This window comes from Lucilia cuprina, chromosome 4 (genome assembly GCF_022045245.1).
Source record: "Lucilia cuprina isolate Lc7/37 chromosome 4, ASM2204524v1, whole genome shotgun sequence".
NCBI lineage: Eukaryota > Metazoa > Arthropoda > Insecta > Diptera > Calliphoridae > Lucilia > Lucilia cuprina.
Genome location: NC_060952.1, coordinates 24,980,081 through 24,998,589, shown reverse-complemented (window position 1 = coordinate 24,998,589; position 18,509 = coordinate 24,980,081). Strand labels below are relative to the sequence as shown.

At 27.1% G+C, this 18,509-nt stretch overlaps 1 protein-coding gene across 1 annotated transcript in view; it reads left to right on the top strand.

Annotated features, from left to right (window-relative positions):
- LOC111674636 overlaps nt 1-18,509 on the top strand; it is a 276,494-nt gene that overhangs the window by 10,863 nt on the left and 247,122 nt on the right. The window contains exon 2 of the mRNA XM_046947770.1: nt 7,177-7,241. The gene's annotated coding sequence lies outside the window, so the exon portion shown is untranslated. The remainder of the gene's footprint in view (nt 1-7,176; nt 7,242-18,509) is intronic.

Below are 18,509 nucleotides of genomic sequence, written 5' to 3'. Positions count from 1 at the left end.
TTTGTATAATACATATATATTTTTATAACGACCATTAAATGTAGGGTATATTGACTTTGGTATTCCTCTTGTAACACATCTAAATATTGGCAATATCTTGTTAAAATTTTCATCTTGGTGTTATTGCTATTTCCACGAATGCTGTGGCAGAGCACCTTATGCTGGGTTACTGAACCCTCTGAGTATCTCTAACTTTATCTATTATCACGACTTACGAGGAATCCTGATCTATTGGCTGGGTATTTCGGCCTTAAAATTATGTCCCTAAGTGCGGTTGTAGAAGCAACAAACCCTTGTGTTGTGGTTGTGCGACTGACGGACGAGCAATCTGTCTGAGCGAATCACTAGAGAATGGTGACATTACTGTGACACTCATGACAACATATATTACTGTTGTTATATCTCTGTGTCCCATAATTATAGATTATTCTGGTACATTTATTAAGGTTTTGGAAGCCCCCTTTTTTCTGCTTCGTCCGGCGCTTCCCCTCTCGTAGCATTGTGCTACTTGTAATTCGTCAACGTGATCAGATATAAGATATTGAATTGGACCTGCAGAACCAACCGTGTATTATTCATTGAAGACACACGTCCTAAGTTTACAATGTAATACACTGTAGTGGTGATGCGAATATACATACATATATTTAATGAATTAGTAATTGGGTAGCAAATAACAAAAGGATCGATTCATAAAAAACATATTTTGGAAGACCTTTCATAGTTTATTTAAAATTTATAGAACAAGCTTTGTTTGATGTTAGGCTTAAAAAATATAAATATAGGTAACACTCTTACCTGATATCTGCATTTTTAGTGCAACATGCCGTATACATAATATTTGTTTATTAAAGATTTATTATACGTTCGTATGTCTGGTCTGTAAATAATACTATTATTTTTAAATCACTAATAGTCGTCCAGACAACAACCAAAATTTAATTAAACAATTTATTGTAGTTTAAATTCGTTTACGTAATTTATTGTGTAAACTACAATTACTCTGTGACTACTAAACAGTTATTATTTTTTATATTTAACTCTTCTATGGGATTACAATTTAATACTTCTATGCCTCCATAGACAGAAAGTTTTCTTTAAAAAGTTTTGATTTTGTTTCTGGGGTTTTATTACTTTACTATTCATTGCTTCCATTTCATTATTATTTTGGTGATTTATCGATTCTAGAGCAAAAAAAAAAAAAAATCAACAAAACCAAACGTGCTACTTTTCGTCAAACTTTAATTACAGACCAATTAGTGTGGAAAAAAATTTTCGATTTTGTTTCATTTTTCATTTTGTGGGTTTAGAAAGACCTGGTGAAAAATGAACTTAGAACAAGGTATATCTACGCACCCGTAGCTATTGTAGTTTTTTATGCCGTAGTCAACCAAGTTTTATGTATTATATAGGTGCCACAGATTACTCTCATACAACATGTTACGTCAGTAAACAACATACTAATAATTGATTTTTTTTGTTTTACTTCGAAATTAATTTCTAAGTATTGATTGTCTTGGTTTTGTGGTTGTTTTTCTAATTACAACCTTTATCAAAGAGTAAACTGAGTCACTGTGTGTGTCCTGAAGCAGAAGATGAATAAAGAATGAAACTACATTTTAGCAAATCAAGTATAACCATGGAGAGCATCAAGTGACTCGATAATGAGTTTAACGTTGTGTGGCTTTTGTGAAAAAGCTGACAATAAGAGTAAAAACGTATAGTTGATCTTTTTTCCAGTAAATCTGGCTGTTATTGGTGGTCATGATGACAGAAAACTTTGCATAAGCATAATACAGTAGCGGATGTGGTTGTAGACTTGAAAAAATACTGGAGAATAAAGTGAATCACTTAAATATGCATACATAGTATAACTGACAATTCATTTTGTTCATCTTAAAAAAATGTTTCAAATATTTTCAATTAATATTTAAACAATTATCTCAAAATAAAAGTTTTTCTTTGAATTAAATGACCAGTGTTGTGACAGAACAGCTTATGCTGGTTTTCTGAACCCGCTGAGTATCTCTTACTTTATCTATTATCACGTCTTACTGAGGGACCCTGATCTACTGGCTGGGTATTTCGTAGGGCTAAAAATGGTTCTCATAAATTAAGTAGGAATATTAACAACTTTCAAATAAAACTCTATTATGTCGAATTTGGTTTTTCAAAGCCAATTATAAACGTTCGACTCATTTTCTTAAGCGCGCTTCCTATTCGATGGTATTGGGAATATTTTGTCATTATTCTACATTACTTTCGGATCATAATTTGCTTTCAACAGAGAGGTAAACATACGGACAGGAATGACTATATCGTCTTATAAATTAGGACCAATATGTCTATATATTTTAGGTTCTTATACCAATGTGTTACCAATGGAAGTGTTAGCAATGGAATTACAAAATAAATATACTCCATCTTTTTTAATGGTGGCTATAAAAATATGAACTTTAAACCTTTTAAGAATTACTCACATTAGTTTAAAACAATTTAAACCACTCAACATACATAATGTAATAGACTTTTTTTTGACTTACTTTACACGTACCCTTTATATAAATATTTACGTTACAGTTGTAAAAATCGAATACAATAAATTCAACACCCATGTCGTTTTATGATTTTAATCTTTACCACTTTACCACAACAAAGCCAATAAAATATTTTAATTTTAGTTTTCATATCACAGATAAATTGTTATTCTACCTTTATCAATTGAAAGGTAAAACAATATTTAGAATTTAACATAAATTGTAGAAATACATTTCATTAGGGTGATGGCATTTTTTTGAAAATATATACGACAGTTTTCGATTTTGAGGTTACATTTATATACTTTCTGGTTTCATAATTTTCAAAGCCAAACAAATTTTAACAAGAAATAATATTTAAAAAATATTTTATTTAAAATTGCTGCCTATACTGAGAATGTTTGAACCTTTATGCCAGAAGTTACAAGTGGCTCTAAAAGAGTAAAAATTAAAAAAAAACTAAGCTAACAAAAGATACCCTATTATACTGACATGTCTATATTATTTTGTGTGCCGTTGAAAATACAGGAAGATAAATTGTAACAACACTAGATTTAAAATATAACGTTCTCATAGCTTTCAAAATGGGACAATCAATGAATTTACACAATAATGTCTGCCATAAATAAATGATAACATGGCATGCCCATTGCACGTTTAATTTTTTAAAACATATATGTATGTACATATTTATGTACCTATATATGTTCGTCTTTATAAAAATGGTTTTACAGCAAAATATATGTTAAGGAATTTTAAAAATTTTTAATATGATCGCGTTTAATTTTAATATTAAAATATAAGAAAATACCATCTAACATTAGATGAATTTTTCGGAGAAAATAATTTAGTACACACACATAATATCTCTGAGAACTTTGTCGTAATCGTTAAAGAGAAAAACTTAATAAAAATTATCCTTACATCTGTTTAAATGAAAACTAAAAATATGTTATCTAATTACTGTATAAAATAGTTAAAAAAATTTTGTACAAACTTCATTTATATTTAAAAATAAATTACATAAAGAAATTTTAAAGAAAAATATAACATTCAAATGCAAAAAAAATATCAAAGTGGACACAGGAGGTTAGAATGTGTATGTAACATCTTTAAGCTCCATTGCCATTAAAGATTAAAAATACACACCAACAGCATATTTCTTCAGTAAGTGTAGCTTTAAGCAAAATGTATGATTTTTAGTACTTCCTTTTCCTCATTTTTGTGTTTTATTTCCTTTTTTTTTTGTACATGATGCAATAAAAAATAAGGAGCAAATATTTTAGACAGCAACAAAACAAACTGGAAAAACGGTAAAATCAATTTTAATTTCTCAAACTAGTAAAAATGTATTGTCAGGCTAAGCTTACCATATGATATCCTACAACAGGTTTGATATGTATATATAAAATGTGTATGTATTGTTAATAATAATATTAAAGGATTTATATAGAATTTTTTTAATTTCGTTATATTTTTAATGAAAAACAAGTAAGAGTTCTATATTCGGCTGTGCCGAATCAAATATACTCTCACCATGATGTGTTAAAAAACAGTCATCAAAAAATACCAATTGTATCCCATTTTATATGATCTAAATTAATCCGGGCTCTACATGCTTAACTTCATATTTCTAGGTTCAATATTATAGAAATTTTAAAAAGTACCTTTTGAAAAACGAAAAAGTACCAAAAACGTCCCTTTTATGGGTTCCCACTTAATTCAGGCTCTACATAATGTTTCTAGGTTCAACATTATAATATTATTATATTATAAAAGTCCCTTTTTGTAGGTTCTTACCTAGTCAAAGCTCTACATGCTAAATTTCATGTTTCTCCGTTCATTATTATAGAAAATTAAAAAGTACCTTTTGTAGAACGAAAAAGTACAAAAACGTCCTCTTTTATGTGTTCTTTACTAATCCGGGCTCTACATATTAATATCATGTTTCTAGGTTCAATATTATCTAAAATTCAAAAAGTACATTTTGTAGATCGAAAAAGTACCAAAAAAGTCCCCCTTTATATGTTCTTACCCAGTCAAGGCCCTACATGCTAATTTCATGTCTCTAGGTTCAATATTATAGAAAATTCAAAAAGTACCTTTTGTAGAACGAAAAAGTACCAAAAAGTCCCTTTTTATACGTTCTTACCTAGTCAAGGTCCTACATTCTAAATTTCATGGTTCTAGGTTCAATATTATAGAAAATTCAAAAAAGTACCTTATGTAGAACGAAATAGTACCAAAAAGTCCCCTTTTTCGTGTTTTCGTCTAATCCGGATTTCAACATACACACAGACGGGCATGGCTAAATCGACTTTGCTATCTATAAGGATCCAGAATACATATACTTTATAGGGTTGGAATATTATATTATAGAAATTACAAACGGAATGACAAATTTATATATACCCTTCTCACGAAGGTGAAGGGTATAAAAAGGACCAAGATTAAATATGAATTAATACTCTAACATTTAGTGAATGAATTTTTGTTGACATAAAGGTTAACTATGCCGAATTTCATTCAAGCATTTTTAAGGGGAAACTTTTTTTTGGATCCTAGGGCCAAATAAAGACATATCATAACGATATTGTCTAACTGAGGTACCAAATTATGTTCAAATCGGTTCTGAAAATGATTCTGAACCGATTGGTGTTCTTAATGACGGAAATAGGACCACTAATTCAATATAATCTCCCCTCTAAAGTGGTGTAAGTTAATTGTGAAAAATGCTGTGTAATAAAAAGAAACAAACCAATATGATTTATTTTCATACAATTTATTTAAACTAGCCATATCATACTACTAATATTCAATACAATTTATAGCTCCTTCCGAAGATAGCTGTGCATACATTTTATTTTATCTCAATCCTCAATGTCATGTACATAAAAATATAGCCAAAATATCGAAATGAAACATTTTTTTTGTACAAATTTGAAAAGAAGCATTTCTATGCCTCTATTTGTTTTGTCTACTTGTATTTACTTCAGCTGCTTCTTTATATTTTTTAGTTCTTCTTAGTTTCTCATTCAGCAATTCACTCATATTTATCGTCATAGTATGTATGTACATTAGGGATACACCTAATTTGACGAAATTTTTGACATACCACAACGTGAATACCAATGATTATTGTATAAGTATTGAATATATTTTTTAGGTCATTTGGAATTAAAAACAACATGCACCGACCCCAATATGTAATATATATAAACTAAATGTTTTTCAAGTTTTTATTTTAAAATTAAAATTTTATATATGAGCATTTTTATATATGAGCATGTGACTTTTGTCACATCACGACTTTAAAAAGCTTTTGGATTGAATAAAATTTTATTTACATATGTATATCCTTAATGTACATTTATAAAATTTTTATTTTGAATTTTCTTTTAGTAAACAGAAATAAATATACAATCTACAAACACACATTCATTCAGACAGACTGATAGATAGACAAATAAAACCGACTTTTATTCATATAATACAAAACACACCGTTTATATGTATTTTTCTATTCATTTCCCATTTAAAATTCCCGTAAATGTGTTTTTTTTCCTTCGCTCAACATTTTTTTTCGTTCATTCATTTTTAGTGATTCCATATGAAATGTCTGGAAAAAAGCCGCATTGCGGCATATTATGCGCTTATAGTCTTATGTTTTAAGAAAAGAGAACTTTTAGTAGTTCTTGTCGTTGTTGGGAGTGTTATTACTGTTGTTGTTCATCTTGTTTGTTGTAACTAAGTCCTTACGTACGTATGTGGTGGATATCTAGATAGTTGCTGTAAAGCCGGGGAATAAAAACTGCAGTTAAATAGTCATTCGAATGTAAATCTAGATGTAATTGGAAAGTATGTTTAATGTGTAAGTGTATGAAATTCATATTTAAAGTACGTGAGAATTAAAGTTGATTTAGAGTAATAAATTTTATTGCAAATGCAAGAAGGAATAAAACAGATAAAATAACATTCAAGCACATACAAACATTCAATTGAATTTATGATCTCTTTTTTATCCATTTGTTTATATTTAAATTGTAGGCGGAATTTCTTTTACGAGTTTCGTACTTTATGATGATGTATATATGCATGTGTATGTATTTTATTTTTGCTTACAATGTGAATTTTGTATTAAAAATTGCTGTTAATCTTATATATGGTGTAAAGTTGTTATGACCACTTAAAAAAGATTTTATAGACTTATATTACAAATATCTGGGAAGTATATATGACTCATTTACTATAAGACTGAATTTACTCTGATTTTTTAAATGAGTATTAACGATATGGTTTAAGTCTTTAAAAGAGTTTTATCATTTTAAAAATTTCGGATGGAGGGGAATTTTAGTTGTTAATACCATACTTAATAATTAATTCTTTTTATGAAAAGGTACTTAGTACTGAACAAGTAATGTTTTTTTCCAATAATTTTATCTTAACAATCTACATTTAGAACTATTTATTGATATTCTTAGAAGGGGTTACATGAAGAATAATAAACTAATCCTCAAAGTATTTATTAGAGGGATCTGGTTCCTGGTTCTATCAACATTTTGAATTATATATATTTTTACGTTAAAATTATGTGTATATAAGTATTGGTTATTTAAATATTTATTCATTTTTTTTGCAGATACCTGACATATTTATTTGCAGCAGTTTTCGTCATACTCAACAACATTTCGAATGAGGAAAACAGTAAGTTTGAAACTTTAAATTTTTATAAAAAAATATTTTATTAAAAATAGTTAAATGACTTTCTTCTATTATACATATACGGTTTAGATGTTTTATACTCTTTACATAAAAATACTGGTCATAGATAGACCCATATATAAATAGTCCATATTAAATTCTAAAACCATCTAGAAATGTCCTTCTCCCTGGCTTTTGAAAGCACTTTAGAGTCCGAACGGAAAATGCTATATAGTTGAAATTTTCCATAAATATTTCGTATAGATAAGAATTGTTTGGTATTGAAAATGAGCATGTTTTTACATGTCATAACTGTTTTAAAAGTGCGAGTATAGCGATGAAATGCGACATAAATACATTTCATACGAATTCTTTGTGCCAAAATTAATAATATCAATTTCAGTTCTGACTTAAAAATTCTAAGAACGCTGAAATTCGACATAAATAAGTTTATTTAGAGCATAAATGTTTCTACGGAATTTTATTAGAATGGGTTCATAATATAAGGTCCCCTTCAATTTTTTTATTAAACGTAAAATAAAAAGTCAGATTTCTATATTCGGCTGTGCTGAATCTTATATACCCTTCACCAAGTATGTTTTATAAAACAGTTTTTATTTATTTTGTATCTCTGCACACATATCACACATAACATACACACAAACAAATATAAACTATAGCAGAAAGAAATATTAACCGTTGTACTGTACAACCACCATTAAACTGTATTACCACCCTCAAACAAATATGTGATGTATTACCAACATATTACTGCTTTATCTCCTTGTTGTTGTTTTTATGCTTTTATTTATAATTTGTTGAGGAAATTTTCAGAGGTAGTCTCAGATTTTTAACCATATCTTAGTTATTTATAGACCGATTTTGCTTATTTTCAATAGGAAACTTCTCGAAAGCATGTCTGAAAGAATTATTGAAGATTTGGATCTTGAAGATATCTGGAATCTTCAGAAAATTGATTTCAACAGACAAACAGACAGACGGACATGGCTTAATCGACTCCGCTATCTATAGGGATCCAGAATATATATACTTTATAGGGTCGGAAAATTATATTATAGAAATTACAAACGGAATGACAAACTTATATATACCCTTCTCACGAAGGTGAAGGGTATAATACAGGATATCTAGTATATTTATAATCTTTAAAGCAAATCTAATAATTATTTATAGATTTAATTTAAAGTCGTTATATGACTAGTTATGTGGTGTTCATTAATATAGTTGACATAAAAGAGAAAAAAATCTATTTAAATCAAACAAGACCTTTAAATGGGAATCGATTATAGTATACATTTCACAAAATTAGTTCAATTAACATACATACATACATACATACATACATACATACATACATACATACATATGTATTTATAGACTCTTATTGGCATACAGTTGGATAAAGCTTTAACGAATTACATTTATTTGAAAAAATTCTGTGGAAAACTAACTCCAAGATTTTTAAATCTATTTTTTAAATCATATATGTAGTAGGTAGAGGGTTTTATAGAGTAAATTTTACATTCTTTGTCTTTAGTAATTATACTACAATTTTTCACGATTTTAAATTATTTACGAAATTTTCTTAAATATATCAATAATCTAAAGGACAACTACATAATATTATAACGAATTGCAAAATACTTGCTTTCAAAAATAAATTCAATAAAAAATTTTCAAATTTAAATATAACACAATCGATCGTATAATATTCCGCATAACTATAAAACTTGGTTATTTTACCTAGTATTGTATTGTACTTATCGTCATGCATAATTAAATAAGTGTATCAACATATAGTTGCCTGTCAAAACCTTAATTATTTAAGTAAAATATTTTGATTTTACTCAAAATATTCAAATTAAAGTACTACTACTATATCTACAAAACAATATAATGAACACCAAATACGATTTTCCTATAATTACATTTCAATTAGTGACCGCACCACCCACCACTTACTAAACAATAGAATTCTCTTTATATTCCTATAGTAGTAAACAAATTAATAGAAATATAAATAAATATATATGTATATGTATAAACGTATGTATGTGTTTAAAGGATACCGTACTTATACTCCTTCCACTAACAATTTTCTAAATAATAAATCAACTTCATGTTGTTTTCCTAATAATACAACATACAGACAGGTATATACATACATACATACATACATACATACATACATACATACATACATACATACATACATACATACATACATACATACATACATACATATGTTTGTATGTTTTTGTTCTTATGTGTAAATATTCAAATACAATACATAGAATTAATATAAATTACAAGCAAAAGGTTAAAATCATTTCCGTTACTAAGTAAGTGTTAACATAATTAATAAACAATTAGACTTTAAGTGACATTAATAACAGATGAATATTACTTACCTACACATACACATATAATCTAAGTATGAATATTTAACTTTAATACGACTCAAGCACCTGTCGCAGTAATCAATCATTTATAAACAAACGTAAAAACTTGAAAAAAGTTAAAATGTATTAAATTTTTTTTAAATTAGGAATTATTATGGTAGAATAGTAAAGAATTATTATTTATGTATGTACATTAGGGAGATAATAAAAAAGTATTTAAATTTTTAACATACATGATTGTACAGAGTAAAAGCCTTTTTAAAGAAACTGTACTGTAAACTCTAACCCAGGAAAATAAAAATATATTTTGTACTTTTTATAAAAAAGTGAGAATTAATCATTTTTACTGCTTTTCCAATGTATTGGTTAATGAGTTAGTCCAAACAGGATATACTTTTGAATATTTCTTTTCCGACTTACATTGTAATATTACTAGCATTTTTTAAAAGTATAAAAGTATAAAAGTCTGAAAATCAGGCATGGGAGATAGTGATTACACAATCATTACAAAACATGGTCAATTACAATTACTTGTAATGTGTAATTGAGCAGTAACCAATTACTTCAAATTGCAATTAAAGTTTTCCAATTACAATTACTTTTAACTGTAATTTAATTTAGCAATAACAATGTATTTGTAATTTGGGGTTCACTAATTAGAAATTATATTTAATTATAAGGAACAAGATTCATAATTGCATGTTATTCTAATTGAACATTTTTCAATTACAATAACAAATAATTCGCAAAACTTCAATTGCTATTACGTGTAATTATAATTTGAAAAACTTTAATAACAAATAAAAATAGTTGTAGTTGGTAAAGCTTTAATTATAATTACTTCAAAAGTAATTGTAATTGAAAATGCAATCATTACCCCACAAGCCTGCTGAAGATAGTTTCTTAGATAATATGTACCTATTTTTTACAAAAGCATACTATACAACCCAAAACCGTTAATAGAAGGGACGCTTACATTGTGTATATACTCAATGAATCAAAAAGCCTTGACCGAAATTTAATGTATGTTAAAACAATTAGAACAGGCGACAAACTATTTGTATGATTCATGCCTGCTCGATGTGCATGAAATGATCTCACTATAAGTCTAACCTCTGTAGTATAAACCAATTATATGAGCATATAATTAAAACAATTTAAAAAAATACCCGCTGGACATTGACACAAACAAAATGACCAATTTAATTTACAATTCTTTATTATATGTTTGTTTGAATATCTATATCACCCACTTAATGTTCTACATACAGGATATTAATACATACAAAGCCATTTTTTAGATTTTAAACAAGAAAAAAATGGTTTAAACTTAAGTTCACTAAACATTTATAGAAAAAAGATGTACACAAACATCATATGCACCATACAAACCTACACAAATATATACTTAGTTAGTAAAAAAAGTATAAAAAAAACGAATAAAACAGCTCGAATGAAAAATGTAATGTATACTCATTACAACACATTTATCATTTTCTTATTCTTGAAAACATGAAAAACAACTAAGTTAACAAAAAAAAAAAAACAAGAAAACAATAGAAACAACAATAAGAGCAACAACAACTACTACAACAACAAGAAGAATATAAAATAAAACGTTGCCAAGAAGACAGACAAACGAATGAACGAATGGACGAACAGACATTAACGTAAACCCAGGCACTTGCTATCAATCAAAGTTCTATTATAAGGGTGTTAAAGCATGAGCAACCACAACAACCGCAACAAAATAAAAAAAAAAATCTCACACACACAACAACCAACTGACTAAAACGTTAAATTACATTACACTTAAGTTTTTTTTTTAAAGAAAAAATATATAACCCAGTTAATAATTGTAATTTATGTAGTAATCAGTTTTTGTTAGGTTATCTCCATATTTAAATATGTTAATTCTTTTAGTAAGACCGAAGGTGGTAATAAAAGATTTAGGTTGTGCTTCCAAATCGTGTAAATAGTGATATGCATTAGAAATTGGAAAATAAAGAATAGGCAAAGCAAAGACTTACATATCAAAGTTAGGTGTTAAAATGTTAAAAGTTACTTACACAATGACATGTTATGTAATTATTTTAACAACGCCCACTAACAAGTAGGGAGTTAAATAAGCACTTACTTACTACGATCACCAACAAATAAGGTGTTAAGTAAATATTGCTTTAAAAAATAGCCTACCATCTACTGGGTCTACTATTAGTTTTGACAAACAAATTTATATTTATCGTTTTTTATTTAAAACAATATCCAAAACGAAATGACAATGCTGAAGATTTTATAAAAGTTAATTAAGTTATTTGTAAGTGATTAATACACTTTTCCGAAGTATGTATGTAGTCAGTCATTAAAAAGCATATCATTGAAAAAACACAATTAAATGCCAAGATTTTGCTGGGACAAAAACATCAAAAATGTATCCATTAAAAAATTTGTCAAATAAATGCATACATTGTTTAAATTAGACAAAAATTACTTGTTAAAAGATAATTAATAATATAGGTCGTAACAACCGTTTAGTCTCATACAAATTATTTATGAAGATCTATCACAAGGACTTTCCGAAATCTCTCGGAAAAATTAAGAATTATATATCTTAACTTTTCGAAATTGTTTATGGGGCTTAACGTTTTTTTATATTGTTTCACATTTTATAAATGTCGTATGAATACACATACCATGAACAAACACACATACATATAGATGTATGTGAATGTTTGTTAACGGAAGTGTTTTTTGTCTAATAGTGTGGCTTTAAAAAGGTAACAAGTGGACATTTCAATATATCTTTTTTTTCTTCTTGTTACTTATACTTTCATGTCTCGCTAGTTTGTCTTATAGAATTTTTATTTAAACAAATGGAATTTTAAGTAGCCATTATTTTTTGCTTTCACAAAAAATTGCTTTTCAAACATAAAGAAATATTCAGTATAATGTTTGTATAATTTATTTATTTTTTCATAAAGTACTTTATTTGTTTTGCATAATAAGTACGAAAAACGATTAAAGGTGAAATATTTGTCAAACGGTCGACTTTATGTTATGTTGAAAAGTTAATGGAAACTTTAATAATTGATATAATATTTTTAGCATTGAATTTATAAATTACGGTGAAATTATAATAGCAACTAAGAACATTAAATTTACATTTAATTTTTTTATATCAATCGGATATAAAAAAATCAATCGAATTTAACGGATCTGTTAAATTGTCACCATTACATTTCGTTTATATTTTAAACAAAACTGTTAATTTCTATAATTTTATATGAATTTTAATATAATTTATTAAATTTTGTAAAGAATCCAAAAATTCGAAATTTTTTTCTTTTCAAAACAATAGTATATATCTGATGTTAGAAAAGTTAGGTTGTTATGTTTGGTTGAACTGAATCTTATATACAGATATAATGAAGTTTGCATATTATACTACATAACAATAATAATATTCACTTTTTTGATTTCGATTGTAGCAAATAAATTTTTTAAAAATTCATTTAATACAAAGCAGAACAATAGCTAACCGACTTCATTAGCCAATAAACTTGTCAGTCAATAATTTAAAGTTTTTTATATATTATTTTTATTCTTTCTCATTTTTTTCAAAATTGAGAATTCATTCGTAAAACCATAGACTAGTCAATAAAAAATTAAATTTTGTCAATAGGCTCTCTTTAAAATAGATAACAGAAAAGTTTACAAACCTGAGAAAATAGGCTGGACAATTGATTTTAATAAATAATTCATTACAGCAGTCTAGTCAATAGACTAGACAATAGACTACTCTAAAGACAAGATAATATAATCGTCCAACGACTATTTCATAGACCATTCTCTTTACTAGTTAATACTCTGGACCATAGAGGAAATATTAGACTAGTACAAAATCAAGTAAAAAGCAATTTAAGCTTATCCATAAATTCGGATCCAGATGCTTCTGATCATTTATTTTGAGATTTATTCCCAAGTGATGTGTTTCTTATCATTTAATAAAAGAAAATATATAATTTTTAAAATTTTTTAAGATTTTGTTTTGCAAAAAAAAGGTTTAAGCAAAAATAAAAGTACAATTTTAGATTATTATTTCAATTAGGAAATAATATATAAGGAAATGACAAAATGTTTTATTATTTTTTGTTCTTAGTTTTTTTTTTTAATATTTGTCCAAATAGCACTCTTGTAAAAAGAACGTCTACCGCTTATTGTACAAATTATAACAAAATGCTTTTCAGTAATTTCCATCAATAGTGTCATAATCAGGGAAACCGAAAACATGCTCTAAAAAAAGGTTTTAAGCGCTTTAAATATGCCGTAAAAAACTCAAAATATGCTCTTAAAATTTAAAATATATGCTCCAAAAATAAATTTTTTTATAATTTTTAACATTGAAAAGCTCAAAAAGACTAAAATTGTAATGAAATAATAAATGTTTAATGTCATATTCTATATCCTACAACATTTTTTTATAAATGTTTCATCTCATAGTTTGAACAACTAGTATAATAGAATTCCGTTTTACGTTCAGATAACCAATAAATAACATGAAACCATTTGGTCCCCAAAAAACATATTTCAAACGACAAAGTTTGACACATTTCTTCCAATTGTATTCATAGCTTTTAAACTGACATTTTAATCGGTGTTGTCATAAATTCCAATAATTAGTTTTTTAAACTATAAAAATGGATTGGTCTCATGAAATCAAAAGTATGCTTTATTGAATAAAAAACTATAACATAACGAAATTTTTTTCAAAATTGTAGAATAGGCTAAAAAATTAAAAAAAAAATAGAATTTTTTTTTTTAAATAATGTTTTGAAAAGAAAATTAAAAATGTAGAAAAACGAAAAAAAGCGAAAACATCAAAATATGCACTAAAAGAGTAAAATATGCTCTAAAAACTCGAAAATATGCCTTAAATATGCTAAAAAGTCAAATCATGCAAAATTATGCTCTTATGGGTAAAATATGCAAAAATATGCTCTAACAAATCGATGCCAAAATTCTCAAATTGGTCTGAAACTTGTAAATATCTTATCCATGAGTCCATACGACGCACCACAAAAAATATGCATTTACATTTTTTGGTTTCCCTGGTCATAATTCAAAATTTAGGTTGTTCAGTATGTAGTACAAAATATTCGCACAAGATTTATGACAGTCTTAAAGTAAATGAGTGACATGTAAGAGCGTAGAATTACACATTATTTTAGTGTAATGAATGACATAAATATACATTATAAGTAGTTGTAATTTAAAGTGCTACGAAATATATAAATATGAGGGTTGGAACTTTGCATTATAAAAACCTACGAAACATACTTCAAATGGTTTTGATTGTTTGAATCCCTTTTAAAGTGAACATCGTATTAATGTTTATAATTTTTTTTGTGTAAAAGTGGAAATGTAGCTTTCACTCGACTCACTCCCTGTCACAGACGTGTCAAACATGATACGAATTTTAAATCAAAAACATACATATTCTAAATTAAGTACACACCTCTACACGCTTTCTACACATGAAACTATGAAATTGAATCGTTCATTAAAAGTATAAACTAATAAAAGCTAAACATGATACGACCGCAGTCAGAGACAGCAATTGAATGTTGTAGGTAAATGTCAGAATAAGAAAATCTTATTTTTTAAAGTATGGCAAATTTAAAATTGTTTAATAATTAAATTGTTGACAACGTGTCCTTTTCCCCTGTGGTATTTGTTTTTTTATTTTTTTGTTTTTGCAAAATTATATATATAATTGATAAAACTTAATTTTATTGTTGTCAATAACAGCTATTATTAATTTATACAGTATTTTCATTCCATTTATTACACAAGCTTTACCTTTAATTTTAATACTAAATAACTGTTTGCGTTTAATTTTGTTTTACTTAAATTTAAGAAATAATTAATAAAACTCCCATAATTACCTATATTTCTTAAACTTGTATACATACATATACCTAATGATTGCTACCACCCACGATTTGAGCTTTATTATTATATTTATTCGTTTTTAAACAAGTATAAACGTTGCCTTAATATAATCTTCCCGTTCTATTTTAAGAAAGAACATTTAGGAAATACGAAGTTTAAGCGGCAGCCCATCAGGGGTTATGACTCTTTAGTAAATTTTTTGTTTTCTATTGTAAACTGTGACTGATACAAGAACCACACGCAACAACATTTTTTGTATATTTTATATTTAAATTTTTCTTTCTTTTCCCATTCTTATAGAATACATCAAGGTCAGAAGATAGGGGTTTCATTATTAAATAGTAGTTCACGTATTTATGCAGATATTTATCGTTTATTATCCATATTTCGCATACAAAATTCATACAATAAACCATCAATTTTTAAGATAATTTGATGACATTTGGCACATATTCTTTTTTTGCCAAAGGACGCTCGATATAGTAATAGGTCGATTATTTCGCCTAGCCCCCATACAACCGTGTCCCCAAATAAGGGCTTTTGGGCTCATAATTATGTGAAATGTTCCAATATGTCAACAGAAATCGGCAAAACTTAGTTTTATAGAAGTTAAAACGACACTGCCAATTTTTGTAATTATCGGACCTTATTTGACCCTTGCTCCTATACAAATTCTCCATCAGAATACGACTTAAAGGTCAAAGTTCACTTATAGACATTAATAACACGCTTAAATTCTACATAAATCACTTCGACAAAAACGTAAATTCTTCTATGAAAATATATGTTTATATATTTTTGAAAAAAGTAAAAATATTTCGAAATTAAGATAAAAAACAACAACAGCTCAGAATCATTTTAGTCGATTTACCTAACTCAGTCCGAACGGAAAGACGGACAAACGAACGGACAGTTTGTCCGTCTTTCCGTTCGTTTAAACTTATAAATATTTAAACAAAAAAAAAAAAAAAATAGTTTGTATTCACTTGTTACAAATTTAGACCAGAAAATGAATTGATTGTTACACATTATTGGATGAATGTATCTTGTATATTTCTGTACAAATATTATAAATCTCTTTAAAATTTATCTAAATTAATTGACTCATAATTACAAAATATTACCACATTAAAAATGTCACTTTAAAATATCTTATGCCAAATAGTATTTTCTATCCTTTTAAAGAAGAACCAAGAGAAGAAAAAATATATTAAGATAAACCCTTTCCAAAAATATTTATTATTTAGTTGCTTACAAAATACACTCATCTGTTTTTTTAAATCAACGAAATACAAAAGTATACAAATTGGTGGCAAAGTATTAAGTTTTTTATACTTATTTTCCTTCCTTTTTTTATTTCTATTTCTTCATTTTCGTCTTTGTATTGAAATCTGTTGATGGTTTTATTCTATGTATGCATGTACATCAATATATTAAAAGAAATACTTAAAGTTCAAAGATACTTTCCTACAACAGCAAACAATTTATGTAAAATGTGTACTTGAAGAAAAAAAATCCGCACAAGTTAAATTATATTTAAGAATATAAGATGATTAAAAAGGCACCGACATGAAGGGAATAAAATACATTTAAGGAAAAAAATAATAAAAAAACTTATGGTGATGATGGTGTAAATACTTGACTTATTCAAGTACAGCAGCCACCATAAATAAACATGCAGACAGATTGCACATATTCTAAGAATATATGTATTGTTTACAAATAAGGTGGCTTCAATTGAGTAGAGCTTAAACAAAATATTGTACACTTTTTAAATCGATTTCTGATACCGCCCTAATATAATTACAAACTTGAAAAAATATACTCTTATAGTGAAAGAGTTGTCAACAATTTGTTGCTTACATGACACTATTTTTTAAGATTTTTTACTAAGATCAAACAAGAAGGTTTTTAGATAAATAAACAACAGCATGAATATTCTTAAACGATTTTTAATGCACATATTTAAATGTTTAATATTAAAAGACTTTAAGAAATGTTTGCAATACTTGAGAAACAACCAACGATTGTAACTAAACAGTTTTATATACAATTGACTTATAAATATAAAATACTCAACTTTATAAATACTCAACTTAATACTCAACTTTATAACTGTGTCTTAAAATTTCCTGCTAAAAATGACAAGTAGGAAAGTATAGGCGGGTATGGCCGACTATATACCAGCCAGTATGTTAAAAATGTTGATTTTTTTAAATAATAAAGCATTTAGTTTGTTTTTTACCTTAATTCCGGAACTGGAAGGTGAGGGTAAATAGGACCTATCGTTATAAATGTTGTTAGAGGAACTAACGTCTATATCATTGTTATTTATAAAGAAATCCATCGTTTTATAAGTTCATTTTCATGACGCCCGATTAGATTACTACAAAAATTGGCAGTGTCGTTTAAACTTCTATAAACGGGTATGGTTGTATTGGGGCTAGCCGAAATTATGAAACGATTTCAACCATTTTCATCAAATTATCTTAAAAATTGCGACTTGTAGCGAGCGCAAAAGCTTAACATGAACAAGCAAACGGACAAACGGACTTACAGGTGGACAAAGCTAAATCGACTCGGAATTCTGATTGGTATACTTTAAGGTGGGTGTAGGACCAATATTTGTTGGTGTTACAAACATCACTACAAACGCATAATATCCTTCCCACTATAGTGGTGTAGGGTATAAATAGCATTTTTCGGAGCTTATTGAAAATTATTGAAATTGGCTCATTATTTGCTTTACCACCAATATAATTATATCAACAAATTTTTAAAATATTTCAGATTTAAGGTAAAAAAAAATTTAAATTTTGTACATGCTGAACGAAAGACTTAAACACACCGAGCAAAAACTCGGTAATGACAAATGAATATCGAAGTTCTTTGCGTG